Below are 21,120 nucleotides of genomic sequence, written 5' to 3'. Positions count from 1 at the left end.
CTGGAAGACTGCCTCCATCCGATGAGCCGAAACAGTCTCAGGCTAATATGTGTGTTGTCCCCGTATCTTCTCATGCCTCCCTGTCTTCTCATCATCCCACTCCATCTCTAGGGCCTTCCATTCTGTCGTGACCTTCCCTAGAGTGATAAGCCACTGAACACCCAGTATCATGTTGGTGTCCGGAATATCGACCACGAAAAAATGGTCAGTCAGTGTGTAGGTGCCCATTGTCACTGATAACTCTGGAACATAACGAGCACACACCATGGTCCGATCTCCTGGGACCAAAACTGAAAAGCCATCGAAGCTCTCTGTCTGTATACCTCTCCGCTCAACCATCTTTGCATCGATGAAGTTGTGGGTTGCCCCATTGTCAACCAAAACTGATACTCGCTGGCCACGTACTGTCCCCCGTACGCGCAACGTCAAATACTCGGGAACTCCTCGCAATGCTACAAGGGCCCCTTTGGTAGGTGAAAAAGTTGCACCACCTGCTGCTGGTGGTGGAGGTGGCAAAGGATCCTGCGCAGCATGACTATCTCCTACCTCCACATCATCCTCCTCATCCTCTTCCCCGCTGCTCTCGGAGAAGACCTAAATAAAATGTGCTTTGCCAGCGGCACATCTATGTGCCGGAGCCCACGGCTCCTGACAGGTAAAGCACAACCGCTTCTTCTTCAGCTCCCTCCTGGCATCATCATCAATCTGTGCTCTTCCTGGATTCCCCTTTGGAGGCGGAATCCTCACATCCTTCCCCTTAGGCTGGAAAGCCTGTCTCTAGGGGTAAGGTGCCCAGGTCTGTGGTAAGGCATCCTGTAAGTTCCGGGTCCTGCTAATAGCATCCTGGAGAGTGGCTGGTCTAGTGGATCTGACTAGACCCCGAAGTGGCTCTGCTAACCCCTCAACAAACATGTAGATCCTCCGTGCCGTGGATAGATCTGGCACCATCATTGAAACCCTCAAGAAGTCTGCAATGTAGGTCTCTGGGTTTCCGGTCTGTTTGAGCCTCGTCAGATCAACAAAGTGCTGTTCCGGATCCCTCTGGTCAAACCTCTCTATCAGTCTCCTGGTGAACTCGGCTTATGTCGTCACTGCGGAGTGTCCGAGTGTGACCAACCCATGGAACCACCAGTCCTGGGCCTCACCATCCAAATGTAATGTCGCCACCTTGATGGCCTCTGTCTTCGACATCTAGTTAATTTGGAAATATATGTCCAACTTCTCCACCCAAGACTTTGCCAAACTGTTTGATGAGCCATCAAAGGTAGGCAAGTGGAATCTACTAGCTGTGCGGTGGGTGTCTCCATCATGATAATGCTGGTATCCTCTGTGATGGTCGTGGGGTCTACTATCCCGCTGGAGCTGAACAAAGTCTCTAAAGGAGAGAGCATCCCTGAACTCTTGCCCATAGGCCTGGTACTCTGCAAAATAATTGCCCATATGATCGGGATTTGCCTCCTGCTGGGCTCTGACCCCCGTGTCTGCTCCTAGGAAAGTGGGCATGGTAGAGCGTGTAGGGGCATGTGAGGCCATTTGCTGAGTAGTATCACGCTGAGTGGCACCCTGCTCTGGCAAATGGTGGGATGTACCCGATCCTTCACCAACTTGGAAAACCTGTGGGTTCTCACATTGTCTAGCCTCCACTGCGTGAATCTTTGCCCCATCACCTCGATCTGCCTCGATAGACCCTGCACTGATTTGAGGAGCATGTTCGCAAATCTCTTCCCGTCCTCATTTGCCATCGGATCCTCCTGCTCTACATCCACCACAGGCTCCTCCTGTTCTGTGTCCACCACCCGAACACAGTCTCCCTCTCCCTAGGTGTTCGCCAACCTACGTCAAATATCTCTGTATTTCCTACCTCTGTAACAGATTTAGGGTTTCTCCCTCGGTGTCATAGACTACTAGCTCCACAGGCTGAGCTAGATCTATGCTCTGATACCACTGTAATCCCTTATCAGGGGAATCCCTCAAACACAAGCAAACTCCAACCAGATAAATAACAGTAGTGCAACATACAATAATGCATACATGGAATATAAGTAGATACTCGAAAAATGCAGAGAGAAATGTTAAGCCATTTTATTATACTAAGTAATGGAAAGAGTACAAGAGGTGATCAGAAAGATGGCACATCGACTTGCACAAGGCAAGTGAAGAAATACACTCAGAATGGTAAGGAAATGGCCTCTCTCTGAACTGCGTCCAAACTGCCGGAGAACTGTTGTGTTATTGCTACTGCTGGAATCAAATGAGGATTTGGCGCTGTTCCCTTCCTCAGAAAATACTGAAACTCTGGAATCAGCCTCTGCTCAATAAACCAAGAAAAGCCCAAAGAGCTTTTCTAAATAGCTGACCCCCGAAAATCACCCCCTTAGGGATCTACGTAATCCCTCAAGGCTCTGCACTGCCCCTGAAGAGAATCCTCCAAAACTCTACCCGAATCTCTGCCAAAATCCTCCAATATGCAAGGGCTGATCACTTGCTCAATCTCCAAGCTCAAATCCTCCACAAACCTAGTCCGGAGCTCCGACCAAAAGAGACTGCGTCCTCCCCTCTCAAGACTGTGCAGTCATCAAATGCTCAGTTCCTCCTCAACTCTAGAAATCGCTCCTCTTGCAAAATACTGCTGAAACTACCTTGCCCGAGCAGGCACTTGAAGTCCCCCGGGGCCAAGGGTGAGATCTCCGAACGGAGACACTCGATGAACTAAACAATGTTGCAGACAAGCTAAACAGCCAGCGTACTCTAAGTCGAAGTGACTAGCTCAAATGCAACATAATCGAATAATCAAAATGAGGAGGCTCCTCTCTCCTTTATGGCATTGGCCTCTCTCAAAACCCTAAGGCCCACCTCCTCCAACGTAGCCTCTCTCTTGCCACGTGTTCCTTCTCCATCTGTGCAGTCCCTCCAAGTGTCTACGTGGGCCCCTTCTCTAGTGGTCCTTGGGCCCCCTTGGCTCCCCTTTTAAGTTACAACGTTGTGCTACTAGGGAGTGACTTTATTCATAAAGTGAGTTATGTCCCTGTTTCCTCACCTTTTTATTTATAAATAACTATAAAAGGCAAAATTGAGCAAAATCGAATATTCCAATTAGCCATGGCTAATTAGGAATATTACAGGCTAGTAACGGTCAGATGCTCAGGAGACAGATGCAACATAGAGACACAGTTGATTTAGTATTTTGGATGCTTCTCAGTTGTAGTAGTTGAAGTAGCAACAACAACAATTGAGAGGGAGTTGCAGTGTAGATGCAGAGTTGGCAATAGTATAGCAGTGTCAGCAGTAGCACAAATGCAACATCAAAGTTGCATAGTGGTTGATGGGCAGTGATAGGCAATCACAATGGCCAGACATCAACAACGTATAGAGGGTGATGCAGAGACAGGGTGTTGGAGCAGTTCAGCACTAGAACACCTTCCTCGCTGAGAGGGAGTGTTAGTTTTTGTAGCATTGAAGGTGTTCTAGTATCGAGACTTTGTGGAGAGGTTAAAACACAAGTGTTCTCCATAACCCAAAAATCATTTCTGGCAATTCCACTTAAATGTGTCTCAATTAGATTATTAACCAATTTTTAAAATATTTTCCACGTCTAAACTTAGGAAAATTGGTCAATTAATCAATATTAATTGAGAAAGGTGAAAATTCTTTGGAAACTCACACAGATCGATTAGGAAATAATCTCAGCCATTGATTAAGTTTCAATCTTGGTCGTTGGAGTCCCACAGTGAGATTATAAGAATTTTTCGATGGGTAAATGGAGGCACACACTTGTGACACTTGAGATTGATTTCCTTGGGCAGTTCGATTTCTCCAAAGAGCAGCAACCATTGACGGTGGTGTTCGAGCTAGAGAACGGAAGCTGAGAGGGGCAGAGACAGTGAGCCTGGAGTAATTTTTCTAGTTCCGAAGAGTCAAAAGAGGCAGGTTTTTTTTTCCAGGAGGCTGCACAGAGGCAGCTCAAAGCCTCAAGAGTGCAATTCAATCTAGCTGAAGATGAGCTCGTTCTCAGTTCTAGAGGTCGGAAATTTTTCTAGAGTGTGCCAGAGAGAGTTTCTCAGTTAGCAACAAGCAGGACAGTTAGATTAGCAGCTGGTTCAGGAAAAACGTATGAGGGATTACGCTAGGGTGATGCAGAGCTGGTTGGACGACTAGCTTTTCAGAGGTCAGACAATGTTGAGATTGCTCAGAGAGGGTAATTTCCCTCAGAGACTTTTTTTCTAGTATTTCTCTTGGATAGATTCTCGAGTTTGGTGATATTTATTATACTCAAAATTTCTCACTGCTACTTAATAATAGAAACCCTCAACTGCTGCACTGGTTTTCCCAAGTTGGGTTTTTTCGGGGACTATTGTCCAAAAATAACAGTTTCACATTTTGTGTGTTCGCCATTATTTTCTCAGTTTCTGGTTTTGTTTCTGCAATATTTTATTTGTAAATATTATAGTGTGATTAATTCGTTGTTGTCATAGCAATAAACTGCATAATTAATTTATCATTTAGAAGAATTAATTCCAGTTGCTGCAATAAGAATTTCAGTAGTTGAAATTTTCACTCCATGGGCGCCATCAAGACAATGTGGTGCATACTCTCTCTAGTGTTGGGGTTCCATGAGGCAGTACAAGCCCTCCCTAATCATCCTAGGTATGATCATCATCATCTAGACTTCGGATCAAGGCATGCCAATCAAAAAGTGTCAAGGCTAACCTGGGAGCATGTTAGGTCCGCCTGGTACATTATCAAGAATATCTGATGCTAAGCAAAGTGGGCTCAATCAACATTTGAGGGTGCTCTCGGGTGTCAATCAACTATCGGGATCATCAAAGTGCAAATGCTCTTTTGTGGAAGGGCGACACTGCATCAACAAGGTCATCACTACTCTCTGTAGGTGTAGTGCGACTTGGGCATCATGTGGAGTAGGCATGGAATGAGTGTGCCTGGTTGGCCTCTTCTACTCTGTAAAGAACCACTTGGAAAAACCAATCTTAAACTCAAGCGAAAGCAACCACTCATTAGAGACTGAACATACATGCATCATAGTAGACCATACTTAATTGTTAAGGTCATAGTAAGACTTCAAACCAAGATAACATTCAAATATCTAACTAGACCAAGTCTTTTAAAAGTGTTCCCTACTTTGTTAAATGTGGTTGATAATCAACCCTATTTGGTGCTTCCAGTCCCTAAGGTGAGATGACATTTACAAGGTCAACCCTTCATTTCATAGGTGTTAGTGATAATAATGGAAATATAGGTGAAAGAATTCATGCCTAAGTGCCATGGCTAGGGGACTAGCTAATGAAGGTCTACACCTTGAGTATATAGACGTAATGGAGGGAGAAATCATGGAGGCATGGGCTACCCCTTTCGTTAGCCTGCTTTTCTTTACCCCTTTGGTGTGCCTTTTACTTCTTTTGGATAATGCTTTTATATGAAACATAGCTTTGGTGCCCAAACTTACCTTTTATGATATAACATTTATTTACAATTTTGGGATGAGTTGGTTTCCTGCTCATCAGTGTTCCTTATGATGAGATGGAGAATCTAGTGCTCAGGAACCAGGGGATGGCTAATGAGGGTGTATGTCAAGCCAGACATTGGTAACTCCGAATGAAATTGTGTTTTTGCATTAAGAGAAAGGGTGGATATATACCAAGAGACGGAGACTAATTGGTTTTATCTCCCAATGTCTCTTCATCTTCCAATTTCTTTCATTTTACTATTTACAATATTTACATGGATTTTCCTAATCCCAAAAATTTGGTGTCAACATTCCCCCCCTAATCTGAAGGGATGTTGGTGATTCCAAGCATCATTTTGAATCTTTCAAACTTTTCCCTTCCAAGTGCTTTGGTGAAGATGTCTGCAATATGCTCATTTATGGAACAATGTCGTAGGTGGATTGTCTTGGCGTCAACATGATGTCGAATCAGATGATATTTTGTATTAATGTGCTTGGTTTGATCATGGAACTTTGGGTTCTTGGCCAGCTTTATTGCAAAAGTTGTATCAATCAAAAGAGGAGTTAAATTCGCGTGTTTCTCCTACAAATCCTCATGAATTTTCCCGAGCCACACGATTTCCTTTATTGCTTCAGCTACTGCCACATATTCTGCCTTAGTTGTGGAATCTGCTAGAACTCAAATTTTGCGTGACCTCTAGGAGACAACTCCTAATCTAAGCGTCATAACATAACCTGAAGTAGACACTACAGTTTCTTTATCTCCATCAAAATTCGAATTAGAGTATCCAATCAAGCTGAAGTAATCCACCTATGTATACTTGAGTCCAAAGTCTTGAGTTTCCTTCAAGTACTTTAGAACTTTTTTTTGCAGCAAACCAATGACCCTCACAAGGCTTCTGCATAAACCTGGAGAGGATTCCAACAACAAATGAAATGTTCAGTCTGGTAGTATTCAGGTAGTTGAGACTTCCTATGAGTTGTTTGTACTTTGTTGCATCCTCATTCTTTTCCCTCAGTGCATGTGAGCTTTAAATTATGTTCCGTTGGAGTAGTCAAAGGATTGCACTCAGCCATGCCAAACTTGTTTAATAGATCTCCAATGTACTTTTTTTGAGAGAGGAATATCAATTTCTGATGTTGGGTTATTTGAATACCAAGATAGTAGTGAACATAGCCCAAATCTATCGTTTCAAAAACTTTTCTCAGTTCTTTCTTTATGGATGCAATGTAGTTCACGTTGTTCCCTGTCATCAAAAGGTCATCTACATACACCACAAGCTATACAACTGTTTTGCCAATTTTCTTGACAACAAAGTTGCACCATCAAGATCATAATGTTTGAAATTGAGTTTGAGAAGGTGCTTAGTAAATTTCTCGTACCAGGCTCGCGATGCTTGCTTGAGGCCATACAAGGTTTTGACAAGCTTGCATACTTTGTTTTCCTGACCATTCGCAACAAATCCTTATGGTTGGGAGATAAAAACATTCTCTTTCAAATCTCCATTCAAGAAAGGAAATTTTACATCCAATTGATGGACTTTCCAACTGTTCTGAGTTGCCAAGGGAAAGAGTGTCTAGATGGTAGCCCATTTTGTTGTGGGGGCAAAAATCTCCTCATAATCGACCCCTTCATTATGAGCAAAACCTTTTTCCACAAGCCTAGATTTATGCTTTTCAAGTGATCCATCTACTTTATACTTGTTCTTGAAGACCCACTTGCAGCCTATTGGCTTGGTTCTCAATGGAGGATCAACCAGAAGCAGTTTCTTTGAAGGAAGTTGGCTCGAAATGTTGGAAATACTGGGGGGGGGGGAATCAATATTCCTTAGCAATTAGCACTTTTAAATATTTTTAGAGCATTAGTTAATCTTCAATTATTATTAATGTTTATGCAATAATAACAGTAAATAAAAGAACACAGTAGGCACAAGAATTTTAGGTGGAAAACCCCCTCCGAGTCAAAACCACCGAACGCTTTTCTAATAAATTCTTTAATCTTCAGCCCCAACTAAAATGAAAGCAACAACTTCCTAGAATTCTAGAAAAGCATTCTTCTCCAGCTCCCACTAGAAGGATGCCCCAATGCCCTGGTTTCTTCAGTAATCAACTGAATGGATGCCCCAATAGCCTAGTGAGCCACAACTCGCCCTAGCACCACCCTACCACCCTAAAGTGTTCACAGGCCCCAACCTGTAGGTTACTTCATACACTTTCCGAGCACCTCCCTGCCACCCTATAATGACTGAAATAAGAGAAGACTGTGGATTCCCAAACCAGGGACAACAACCCACAATACGATGAGAAGTACAATGATTTTTGTGTACTTGACCAAATACCAATTACTCTATGACCTGCAACCCAACCATGTCATCATCCCAACTGAGACTCCTATACCTCCCAATAATTCCTTTTCAACTCTAGGCAGATTGACTCTTTTACAATAATGACTCTTCCAATGATGACACTTTTACAAATGACTCTTTTACAAATTGACAATGATGACTCTTGGCCTTGACACTTGTTCACAGTATATGGATGGTTGTCATGTCTTCAAAGGATGTCCCGCCGCAATGCTTCCTTTGATTTGATACTTCTGCTCTTGAATTCTTGGTTGAAGTTGTACTTGAATCTTCTTCTACTTGCATGCAAAATTTGCTCGACGAAACCAATTCCAAACCAAAACAAAGTACACTTCAACTTACCTCTGCCTGCAAAACTCATGTAAGTGCATAATAATGAGTAAATACAAATTAAAATTACAATGCGTACCTGAAGTGTGCTTGTCACTTTTTTTGTTGATTTCTTGCAGCAGTAGACAAACACTCCCACTCTTGATATAGGCCCAGACTCTATGCAAGATTATATCCAAAACTGACCTAAAGATATATACAATAAACACTGATGACAAACGCTAGACATGTGATGGAACAAGTTCTAAGTACAACAACAAAGACCATTCTATCAACTATGACAAGACAAGTGACATGAACTTACAACATCATATAGATTTAGACTTGGTGTAGCATCAAGAATATGTAGCATCAAATGTGTAGTATGAAGAATAGGACATCTGAAATGTGGTATCAAAACTAACTGTGACATATAGAGACATAGAGATATAGCTGAGACCCTGTATGTACTTACATTGTCCTGCAAAAACATATGTCAAAGATGATACTCATATTTTAATTGTAAACACTAATCATACATACCTTGTTGTAGGAGATTTACCCTTGACTGTTGATGTGTGGTCTTTACCGTAGTGATCCTTGAATGCATGCTTTTTCTTTCCTTCTAGGAGCTTGATATTGAATCTGTTGTGTCTATGTAATTTCGCATCTCGAGGGTTTGAAATTTCGTTTTATGGTATCCCTCTGAGTCTTCTTTCCATAGGTTTGATCAAGATTGGGTTCTTCAAGAAAGACTTGTGCCCAATCTCCCTTGATGACCTGATTATTGTTGGACATAGATTGTCATTGATGTCAATATTGCAATATTCAAGAGGAGGAGACAGAGCATATCGGAGCCAAGAGGAGCAGACCAAATCGGAGGAGCTATAGCAAGAGGAGCCATCGGAGGAGCTATTGGAGCATATCGGAGCAAGAGGAGTCATCGGAGGAGCTATCGGAGCATATAGAAGTTCATTTGATGGCGATCAAGTGAACTACTAATATATACATGCCCAGACTTTCCATCAGAACGACGAGAACATACACAAGAGCCAATTGACCTTCCAGATCAATGGTCCTGATGAAGCCGCAGAGGAGCGGAGAATTTTTGTTGCACCGACGAGATTGGATGTAATCGGAACTAACCAAGGAGAAATTGACAAGGGAATAGTGTGATGAGTTGTGAGCCGTTCGATCACTAATCCGGATCGACGGTCCCGATCTAATCGGCAATCGGGCGATCGGAGGAGTGGAGCCTTTCGGGACTGCGAAGTGTAAGCTCCGACAATCGGAGCCGAAAAGATCATAAAGCCAAGCTGAAGGGTTCATCGGGTCCACGGGATAGATCATTACTTAATAAGTCGCCGACAGAACTCGCCGAAACCATTCCGGATCCGAAATCCATATAGGGAGGAGTGGTGAAAGGTGTCGGGTCCGCACCTCGTCGGAGGTCAGGGCTTAAGGGTTTATTGAGACCGCCGAAATCCGGACCCGCCGAAATTTATAAAGGCGGAGTTATAAAGATTTGGAATCCGAGCATTGGAAGTAGAGCGGGGATTATATGGTTTCCGTGTATTGATATATTATATGATATATGGCCGCAGGGGTTAAGGCTTGCGGGCTTTAAAGCGCTCGGGTGGTGGCTTCCGATGGGTGGTTATAAAGCGCCAATAAAAGGTCGCTTCGATTCCTAGTAAGTCCATGGTTATAAAAGGCTCTTGGCCTAAAGAACGCTTCCAATAAAGCCTGTAAGACATAAGAAGCAAAGGAATGGAAGCCGAAGTGTCAAGCGATCAAGTGAGGAGGAAGCCAAAGAGCCAGCACGTAAGAGGAAACGAATGGACAGGGGCATGGAGCATATAAAAAGCAGAAAACAGTGAGAGTAGTTGTTGTTGTTCGAGGACGGGATAACCTGAGCATGAGATAGTGGAAGCAGCAGAAGAAAAGGGGGCAGCAGAAGCAGTGGAAGCTGAAAATTGCGCAGCAGCACACCAGTGTATACCAAAGAGGTTGGAGCCTCAGAATTGAACAGGATTGAAGTCCTTGGGAGTTGGTGCTCCTAAGTACAAGATTGGTGTCTTGGAAAAATAGAGTTGGTGCTCAGGAGGTTGGAGCCTCACCAAAGTCCAAGTTGGAGCTTGGCAACCAATTGTGACAGTCTATTTATTGTATTTATTTTTACTGCACAGTTATATTGATAAAAGCATTTATTCCTACTGTTCATTTTGTGTTTCTGAACATATATGTTTTAACTAGTAAAACAATAGTGAGAAAAAGAAACACTGATTCACCCCCCTCTCAGTATTTCCAACAATTGGTATCAGAGCCAGGTTCTTCATTCTATCCTAACAGCTTGAAGAAGGATCAACAACCATGATGAGAAATCATGAAGCATCAGGAAAACCTCCTCTGTTCGATGGCACTAACTTTGGGTTTTGGAAGAAAAGAATGACTTACTATTTAATGTCCCTTGGACCTGAAGTCTGGCATTTTTGTCAAACTGAATACCGAGCGACTTCCACTCTTCCAATAGACCAAGATGAGAGGAAAGCCTACATTGCAAATGCAAAAGCCGTGAACTCTATCACTAGTGGAATCACTGATTTCGAGTTTACAAAAATCATGCATTGTAACTCTGCCAGAGAAATGTGGGAGAACCTAGTCGGCTTGTATGATGGAGACTCAAAAGCCAAAAAGGCAAAGCTTCAAACTCACAGAAGACAATTTGAAAGTTTGAAGATGGAAGAGGAAGAAGACATTGCAGCATACCTCCTCCAAGTAGCTGAAGTGGTAAATTCCCTGAAAGGATTGGACGAAAAAGTTGAAGAAAGTACTATTGTACAAAAGGTATTAAGGTCTCTTCCAGATAGATTTGAATCCAAAATAAGTGCTATAGAAGAATCAAAGGATCTTGACACCCTCAAAATGGATGAACTCCATGGAATTCTCAATGCCTATGAAATGAGGAAAGGTGGACCTAGCTCCAAAGATGCAACATTCAAGGCCTCAAAGTCAAAGAAAGGGAAAGAAAAGAATGACTGTAATGATGAGTCAGATGTGGAATCCGAATTGGCTCAATATATACGAAAGCTGAAGAGAGGATCTAAGCTTAAAGGCAAGTATCCTCTTATCTGTTTTAAATGTGGTAAAATAGGTCATTATGCAGCAAAATGTCCTCATAAACATGACAATGATGATGAAAGAAATTCTAAAAGAATGACATACAAAAAGAAAGGGTTCAATAAGAAAAACCTTCTCTCCAAGCAAGGTGAGTCTGATGAGGATGAGTTTATGGTCATCAAAAACAAATCAGATGAGGAAAGCGATCATGATGAAAGCCAAGAAGCATTATTCATGGCACTCACAGATGATGATGACTCGGGGCCAGGAGGAAATGTGGATGAACTGTTAATAAGTGCCATTGAAGAGAACGAGAAACTACGGAACAAAATTATCTCTCTCAAAGTGGAAAACGAGGAAACAAGAAGGAGAGAAGATCTCTTGGAAACAAAGCTTAAGGAAAAAGAAGAGACTTGTGAAGAACGTGAGGCTGAAGTAGTATCTCTGAGAAAGGAGTTGGAGCAAATTAAAAAGGGTTGTAAAAGCTCTCAAATACTTGATACTATTCTGAAAAATCAAAAACCTCAACATGATAAGTCTGGAATAGGTTTCAAGGGAGAATCCTCAAGCACTAAGAATAGTGTGAAAAGCTATGCCGATGCACTTTCCTGCAACCCAAAAGATGAAGAAGTATCTTATCAAAAGTGCATCCCAGATTCCAAGAATAAAGAAAGAGTTACTCCAAAGAAGAATGTGGAGTCGAATCATGGACACTACAACAAATACAAACCTGTACTCCACCAAGGGCCCATCAAAAATCCAAAGGACGAGGGAGGAGTAATTCTCAGAAAGGAAAGCGAATTAAACCGTGGTTGCTTCAAAACCATATTTCTTGGACACTGTTTTCACTGTAAAAACTTCGGTCACCAAGCTAGACACTGTATGGCTCGCAGAAGTGAAAAGACAACGCAAAAGGACCGAGTAATCAACTCATATGCTCCCAAAAGACAGGGACAAATCAAAACCTTCAATTCATTCGATCCCTTGACTAAATTTGATCTGACTTGCTCTTTTTGCTACAATAATGGACACTATGAACAAAACTGCCCACTCAAAGGAAGAAAGACAAGTAGCAAGATCTCTGCAATGGACAAATGCGGTCTAGCTCTATTTGCGCAAAATAATGGAAACCAGTGGTTTGTGGATAGTGGGTGCTCCAGACACATGACAGGAGACAGAAGGAAATTTATCTCACTGAGCAAAAAGGAAGGGAATGTGTCCTTTGGAAGTGGAACTGGCAAAATTGCAGGAAGAGGAACAATTACTCTGATCAATGGAAAAGGAAAAGCTCAAGATGCTCTGCTGGTTGACGGACTCAAACACAACCTTCTGAGTGTCAGCCAAATTTGTGATCAAGGACATAAGGTTGTTTTCAGCACCAAAGACTGTGAAATAAGGAACTCTACCTCAGGGAAACTTGTGGCAAAAGGAGTGAGAACACCAGACAATATTTACGTTCTGAACAAGATTCAGGAAAACAAATGCTACTTGAGTCAGGCAGATGAGAGTTGGTTGTGGCACAAGAGACTTGGACATACCAGCTTCGAAAATCTGGTCAATATCAGCAAGATCAAAGCTGTACAAGACATCCCAAGGCTGTCCAAACCAAAGCAAGCAGTGTGTGGTCCATGTCAACATGGAAAACAGACCAGAACCAGCCACAAGACAAAGGAACACTATACATCAAAGCCCTTGGAGATCATACATGCTGATGTGTGTGGGCCAACTAGAAATCAAGCACTCCAAGGAGAAAGGTACTTTGTATTATTTGTTGATGATTATACTAGAATGATGTGGATATATTTCATAAAATATAAATCTGAAACTTTTGAGTGTTTTAAGAATCTAAAAGCCCTTGTAGAAAATGAAAAAGATTCAAATATTAAATGTCTCAGAACAAACAGAGGAGGAGAATTCGCATCAAACGAGTTCAGAGAGTTCTGCAATATTCATGGAATTAAAAGGGAATACTCGGTTTCCAAAACACCTCAGCAAAATGGGGTAGTTGAAAGACGAAACCGAACTGTCCAAGAAATGGCAAGAACCATACTGTTAGCAGCAGACCTACAACCTAAATTCTGGAGGGAAGCAGTAGGGACAGCTGTCTATACATTGAATCGGACTCAATTAAGACCAAATTGTGACAAAACTCCTTATGAGCTATGGAAAGGGAGACCTGCTTCGGTGAAGTATTTCAAAATATTTGGAAGCAAGTGCTGCATAAAAATAAATGATGGTTCATCTGGAAAATTTGATTCTCGGGTTGATGAGGGGATATTTCTTGGATACTCTCCACGGAGCAAGGCTTACAAGTGCTACAATTTTCGACTGAAGAAAATAGTGGAAAGCATCGATGTAAAGGTTGATGAAGATCTTCCAGAAAAGGAAATTGAAGAACAGGAAGATGACTTTCTCATTGAAGAAGAAGAACCTAAAGAAGAAGAGATAGATGATGAAGAAGAAGAAGAGGAAAGAGAACCACCTCATACCCCTTCAAAGATGAAGTATGTAGAAAGATACCATCCAGAAGAACAGATCATTGGCGATAGAGATGAAGGTGTGCAGACCAGAAGAAGGACAACAACCTCACCCAAGAGAAAAGTCGTTGCCCTCCTATCTATGATAGAACCAGAAACATTCACAGAAGCAAGTAAGGATTCTCATTGGGTAAAAGCAATGGAAGAAGAAATGTCCCAAATTGAGAAGAACAAGACATGGGAGCTGGTATCTCGTCCAAAGGACAAAAACATAATAGGAACCAAATGGGTGTTCAAAAATAAAATGAATGAGGAAGGACAGGTTATCAGAAACAAGGCAAGGCTTTTCTGCAAAGGCTATTCACAAATTGAAGGAGTTGACTTTGAAGAGACATTTGCACCAGTGGCCCGTATGGAAGCTATCAGGATGTTCTTAGCATTTGCTTGCTCGAAAGGATTCAAAATCTATCAAATGGATGTGAAATCAGCATTTCTAAATGGGGAACTCAAGGAGGAAGTTTACATGGAGCAGCCAGAAGGTTTTGATCTGACAACAGGAAAGGACCTAGTCTGTAAGTTGAAAAAGGCTTTGTATGGGTTGAAACAAGCTCCTAGAGCTTGGTATGCAAGACTGGATAACTATCTCCAACAACAAGGTTTCAAAAAGGGAGTGGCTAGAAGCAATCTATACATAAAGACAGATCAAGGTAAGTTACTAGTTGCTCTTGTTTATGTCGATGATCTTATTTTTGCTAGTAATAATGATGAAATGAGCCATGAATTTTCTCAAAGCATGGCAAAAGAATTTGAGATGTCAATGATAGGTGAACTGTCCCACTTCCTTGGACTTCAAGTATCTCAAACCAGAGCTGGATTGTGTATATCTCAAGTCAGATATCTAAAAGACATGCTCAAAAAATATGGAATGGAGGACTGTGCACCCATGAGCACTCCCATGACCACAAAATGCAAACTGAGCAAAGATGATGACTCCCCTCTAGTAGATGCAACTCATTACAGGTCAATAATTGGAGCCCTTCTATACTTAATAGCTACACGACCAGACATAATGCAAGCAGTAGGAATGGTGGGAAGATTTCAATCGGCTCCCAAACAATCCCATTTATTAGCTGTAAAAAGAATCCTCAGATATCTGAAGGGAACTTCAGATCTCGGTCTTTGGTACCCAAGGAGCTCAACACTGACTGTAACTGCATACACTGATGCTGATTGGGCTGGAAATATAGATGATCGGAAAAGTCCTAGTGGAAATGCATTCTTCCTAGGAGACTGTTTGGTATCCTGGCTCAGCAAAAAACAGTCATCCATATCATTATCCACAACCGAAGCCGAGTATATTGCTGCAGCAGACTGTTGTACTTAGATACTATGGATGAAGGAAGCACTAAAAGATGTCGACATATATACAGATCAACCAATTACCGTTTATTGTGACAACATTAGTGCTATCAGTCTCAGCAAAAATCCAGTGTTGCACTCAAGAACCAAACACATACCAATCAAGTATCATTTCCTTCGTGAGCAAGTAGCTGAACAAAACATCGCTCTGGAATATATCAGTACTAAGGAGTAGATAGCTGATATTTTCACAAAACCTCTTCCTCGGGAAGCATTCGAACATTTGCGACAAAAGATGGGGGTTATTTCTTTATCATCACTCAAGTTCATTCCTAAAGATGCAGCAGGACAGGGGGAGCAGTTTGACAGGGGGAGTTCGTCTGCATTCCTTTGCCATTGATGTCAAAGGGGGAGAAGGCAGAAGAATATTACCATCAATAACAAAGGGGGAGATTGTTGGACACAGATTGTCATTGATGTCAATATGGTAATATTCAAGAGGAGGACAGAGCATATCGGAGCCAAGAGGAGCAAAGGGAGCCAAGAGGAGCAGACCAAATCGGAGGAGCTATAGCAAGAGGAGCTATTGGAGCATATCGGAGCAAGAGGAGTCATCGGAGGAGCTATCGGAGCTATCGGAGCATATAGAAGTTCATTTGATGGCGATCAAGTGAACTACTAATATATACATGCCCAGACTTTCCATCAGAACGACGAGAGCATACACAGGAGCCAATTGACCTTCCAGATCAATGGTCCAGATGAAGCCGCAGAGGAGCGGAGAATTTTTGTTGCACCGACGAGATTGGATGTTATCGGAACTAACCAAGGAGAAATTGACATGGGAATAGTGTGATGAGTTGTGAGCCGTCCGATCACTAATCCGGATCGACGGTCCCGATCTAATCGGCAATCGGGCGATCGGAGGAGTGGAGCCTTTCGGGACTGCGAAGTGTAAGCTCCGACAGCCGGAGCCGAAAAGATCATAAAGCCAAGCTGAAGGGTTCGTCGGGTCCGCGGGATAGATCATTACTTAATAAGTCGCCGACAGAACTCGCCGAAACCATTCCGGATCCGAAATCCATATAGGGAGGAGTGGTGAAAGGTGTCGGGTCCGCACCTCGTCAGAGGTCAGGGCTTAAGGGTTTATTGAGACCGCCGAAATCCGGACCCACCGAAATTTATAAAGGCGGAGTTATAAAGATTTGGAATCCGAGCATTGGAAGTAGAGCGGGGATTATATGGTTTCCGTGTATTGATATATTATATGATATATGGCCGCAGGGGTTAAGGCTTACGGGCTTTAAAGTGCTCGGGTGGTGGCTTCCGATGGGTGGTTATAAAGCGCCAATAAAAGGTCGCTTCGATTCCTAGTAAGTCCACGGTTATAAAAGGCTCTTGGCCTAAAGAACGCTTCCAATAAAGCCTGTAAGACAAAAGAAGCAAAGGAATGGAAGCCGAAGTGTCAAGCGATCAAGTGAGGAGGAAGCCAAAGAGCCAGCACGTAAGAGGAAACGAATGGACAGGGGCATGGAGCATATAAAAAGCAGAAAACAGTGAGAGTAGTTGTTGTTGTTTGGGGACAGGATAACCTGAGCATGAGATAGTGGAAGCAGCAGAAGAAAAGGGGGCAGCAAAAGCAGTGGAAGCTGAAAAGAGCGCAGTAGCACACCAGTGTATACCAAAGAGGTTGGAGCCTCAGAATTGAACAGGATTGAAGTCCTTGGGAGTTGGTGCTCCTAAGTACAAGATTGGTGTCTTGGCAAAATAGAGTTGGTGCTCAGGAGGTTGGAGCCTCACCAAAGTCCAAGTTGGAGCTTGGCAACCAATTGTGACAATCTATTTATTGTATTTATTTTTACTGCACAGTTATATTGATAAAAGCATTTATTCCTGCTGTTCATTTTGTGTTTCTGAACATATATGTTTTAACTAGTAAAACAATAGTGAGAAAAAGAAATACTGATTCACCCCCCTCTCAGTATTTCCAACAATTATAGACTGGTTCAGTGGAGAGAACTTGTACGAAGTGCCACGTGTCACTGTTATGACCTTTGGCTCTGAAAACCCTACTCAACAAACTACAGTCCGTCCTCTTTTTGTGAGAGTTTACGAAATTTGAATCCAATGCTTAGAGAAAAAGTTATGACTATTTTCCCAACGTCACCTGTTTGACATGGAATTCGGAAGTCTGCAAAAGCCCTAACTCCCTCAGATCATATCTCCGAAAATATAGCGAACCAAGATTTGAAATTCGGTTAGGAGGTTCATGAAGTTTTCGGCTCAAATGGGTTTTAATTTCTACTTTTGAAGCTTCGCAAAAAAAGGGTTATAACGAAAATGCTACGATGACTTGTTTGAAGCCACAAAATCACTACTAGAGGAGGATATGATGGTCATTATTTATATGAATATCTTGAGTTGAGAGAGTCGTCAACAAGTGAATGTTGGAGGGATATTAGGAGCAATTTTTTTGTTGTTAATTATTGACTATTCAATGACCACAACGAATTATGAGTGCCATGCCACAACCCCATATCATTTTAGCCCACTAACTGGGGTTACTAACTTGAAACATGAATATCTCGCAAACCGTGAAGAATTACTTGGCGTGCCATATGTCAATGGAAACATCTCGACCAGTAGAATCCATCTAGAAGATCCTTGACTCAGAATAGAGTAAGTTGTCAAGTCAAAATGCCCAAGCATGATTGGGGTAGCCCCTGGTGCTGCTTGGGTTGACATCAATGACAACCACTGATCAACATGAAATCTGTTGACAAATTTAGTTTGCAATCATAAGAAAAATCCATATAAACAAGTGAATCAGGATTGTTTACATCACCTCTATTTTGTCTAGTTGAGCTTCTTGTTTCTCTCTTTCCATGCTCATCAGGACGAACACTTTCAAGTGTCTTTTTGAGCCATTTTGGAGGATCTTTCTGAGATGGCCCAGGATGCTCAGTTGACTGAGATGGCGCTGAATCAAGATTTAGCCTCCCAATTCTCTCAATCACATCATTCAAAGTGTCTTCTTTATCAATGGATGGAGCTTCATGAGGGGGAGAGTGGTTTAGAAGTAGATTCCATAGATTGATCCATTATAGGGATGCCCCCTTCAAGATGTGGGATCTCATTATCAAACTCTTGAAAATACTTTGCATGTTTGAATCTATCCAAGCAATCAAGCTGCCATTCAACAACATTGTCAGCCTCGGAAGATTCAAGAAAGATCGCATTTCTAGATATTATAAACCTCTTATTTACTTCATCATAGAGACAATATGCTTTGGAGGTATTTGAGTACCCCAAGGAGATACATTTGCGACTCCTCGTCATCATGCTGCACCCACCATTATTATGTTGCATCACATCATGCTTTACCAATCATGACTGCACCCATCACTGTACTGCATCATGTACCATTGCTATCCCAATGTGCTTGCTGCACCATGCTTGCTACCATGTGCTTGCTGCACCTTGCTTACCATACTGTTGTCCCAATGTGCTTACTGCACCATGCTTGCCATGCTGTCCCATTGCATTTGTAGCACCATGCTTAACATGCTGTCCCATTGTGTTTGCAGCACCATGCTTGCTGCTGTCCCATTGGAGCATCGTTGTACCATGCTGCTGTCCCAGTTGTGTTTGCAACACCATGCTTGCTGCTGTCCCATTGAAGCATTGTTGTACCATGCTGCTGTCCCATTGAAGCATTGTTGTACCATGCTGTTGTTCCAATTTGTAGCACCATGCTTGCTGCCCCAATGTAGCATTGTTGTACCATGTTGCTGTCCCAATGTGTTATTGCTGCTCGATGTCATAGCTGTTGTGATGCCATTTGTGTTTGCAGCACCATGTTTGTTGCTATCCCATTGTAACCTACAACAACCCAACAATCGTGTCCCAAAACATATCTTGAACAACCTTAATGAACTGTGGCCTAGTCAAGGTAGATGGATGCCTCCTCATGCTGCTATTTTGAGCATATGGCAGCCCCTAACACTTCCACGCTGGGCTGTTTCGGAGTGGTTAGGCCTGTGGTCTACCGCAAACCTTTGCTGCACATTAACAACCTTCTGAAACAATCTTACCTTACCTTTTGTTGCCCTCAAACAATCCGTAATTCCCCTTTCCAAACTTGGCCTCTCCGCAAGTGTGAACAAACCTCATTCAGAATAGCGTATGGCAGTGAATGACTGCGTCTAGGGTATTCTAGTACAACAACATTAGGCCTGCATTTAGGCCTCTCCATACAACGTTATGTTCCTCCTTTACACAACCTAGCTGCTTGACTTCTCGGCCCTAGAACTCAGCCTCCTATAGCAGGAATCCTCTGCCCTTCTTCCAGCAACGTGGTCACCTGAAATGGCCTGCGGCTAGGGCATCATAGGCCTGCATCTAGGGCATCATAAGCCTGCGTATGAGGGCAGTGAGTAGGGCCTCCTTTACCGTGTTGTATCTTGATCCTTGGACTATGGCTAGGCTCCTTCTTAGGACTATGTTAGGGCATCCTCCTTAGGATTGCGTTAGGGCAGCGTAGAGGTTCCTTCCATGGTGATCTCCATTAGGGCTTCTTCTCCTAGATTTCTCTTCCACTAAAACCCAGAACAAGTGGAGAGAAATCAAGAGTGAAGTGTGTGTAGAAATGGCTATCAAGTCACCTCCTTTTATACTAAAACGTTGAGCACATGTATGCGTTATTTGGTTGTTGGCCAACCTTGAGGAATTGTCTTATAACACAAATAAATTCATAACTCCATGAATACTTATCGGAATCGGATGATATTTAGATCAATCCTACACCTCTCGATGAGAGGGATCCATGCAAAAATATCAGCTTCCATAAATAAGATGACCCACATGGAGTTTGGCTCTAGTTGCCAATTCTAACACTCCCTCTAAACTAGGGATAACTCCATTTGTTGATCAATCTGCCAAACTGAACTATCTTTGCCAACAGTGCCCTACACTGCTCTGCTGAACTATGAAGAAGAAGAATTGATTGATAATGTCTCATACCATTCTCTACTGACTCGGAGTTATTTCCATATGAAGAGAGTGTGTCATACCACTCTTACTCATCCCAAATCAGTTCCAAAAGAGAGTGAGTTATGTCACTCTTACTGACCCGAAGTCAGTTTCATTGATCCCAGATCAATATCACAAGAGAGTTTCTCAAACCACTCATACTGATCCTAGATCAATGGAGGTCATCTTATCATAGGGAGTACGGTAAATACAATGATGCGTCCATCGATAGTACTACTATGGTCCCTAACCCCATTTCCCTACTCATTGGCCAGATGAGAGGTACTTCCCCTGAGTCCCAGACTGCATGGATAGGATGCCTCCACAGGAGGACCACTCATCATGTCCATAAGTCGCCACGGGGTATCATAGGTGAAGGTTGAACCATTCACCCTGTACACAATGCACCGTTAGGGGAGGGTGAGTCGCCCTATGGTCGCTTGGTGCTTCAAGAAGTACCCCAAGCCCCCCGGAGCTCCCAGAGCTCAATGCATGCATCATGTAGGACCCTCACAAGAGGTTCTCTCAACGACTCCAAGTTGTTCGCGAAAGTCACAAATTTGACCTTTCCCCGGGGCTCCGATAGCATGTCAGCGACCTGTACATCAGTGTCAATGCAATGGAGCCTTCTCGCTCATCGATGTACCATATCCTAGATAAGGTAGTATCAGATGTCTATATTCTGGAGCAATCATAAAATACGAGATTCCTCAACAATCAAATCCCCCTTGGTTGACACAGAAGATCATGGTGGTATCCATCATGTGTACAAACAGCTCACTGGAGAGCTTCCACAACCAGGCAGCTTCACACGAGATCATACTCGTAGCTATGTATTCGGTCTCAGTGATGGTCATAGAAACCGACTTCTGCTTCCTGCTTATCCAGGATATCGAAGCAGAACCAAAAGAGAACCAACATTTTGTAGTGCTCTTCGATCCTCCACACTGCTTGCCCAGTCAGCATTCGAACAATCATGCAGCTTCACATTTCCGGCAGT

The sequence above is a fragment of the Pinus tabuliformis genome, chromosome 4_1 (genome assembly GCF_031772625.1).
Source record: "Pinus tabuliformis cultivar Carrire ecotype Pingquan chromosome 4_1, CPIR1, whole genome shotgun sequence".
Classification (NCBI taxonomy): Eukaryota; Viridiplantae; Streptophyta; class Pinopsida; order Pinales; family Pinaceae; genus Pinus; species Pinus tabuliformis.
Note: the sequence above shows the minus strand (reverse complement) of the source record.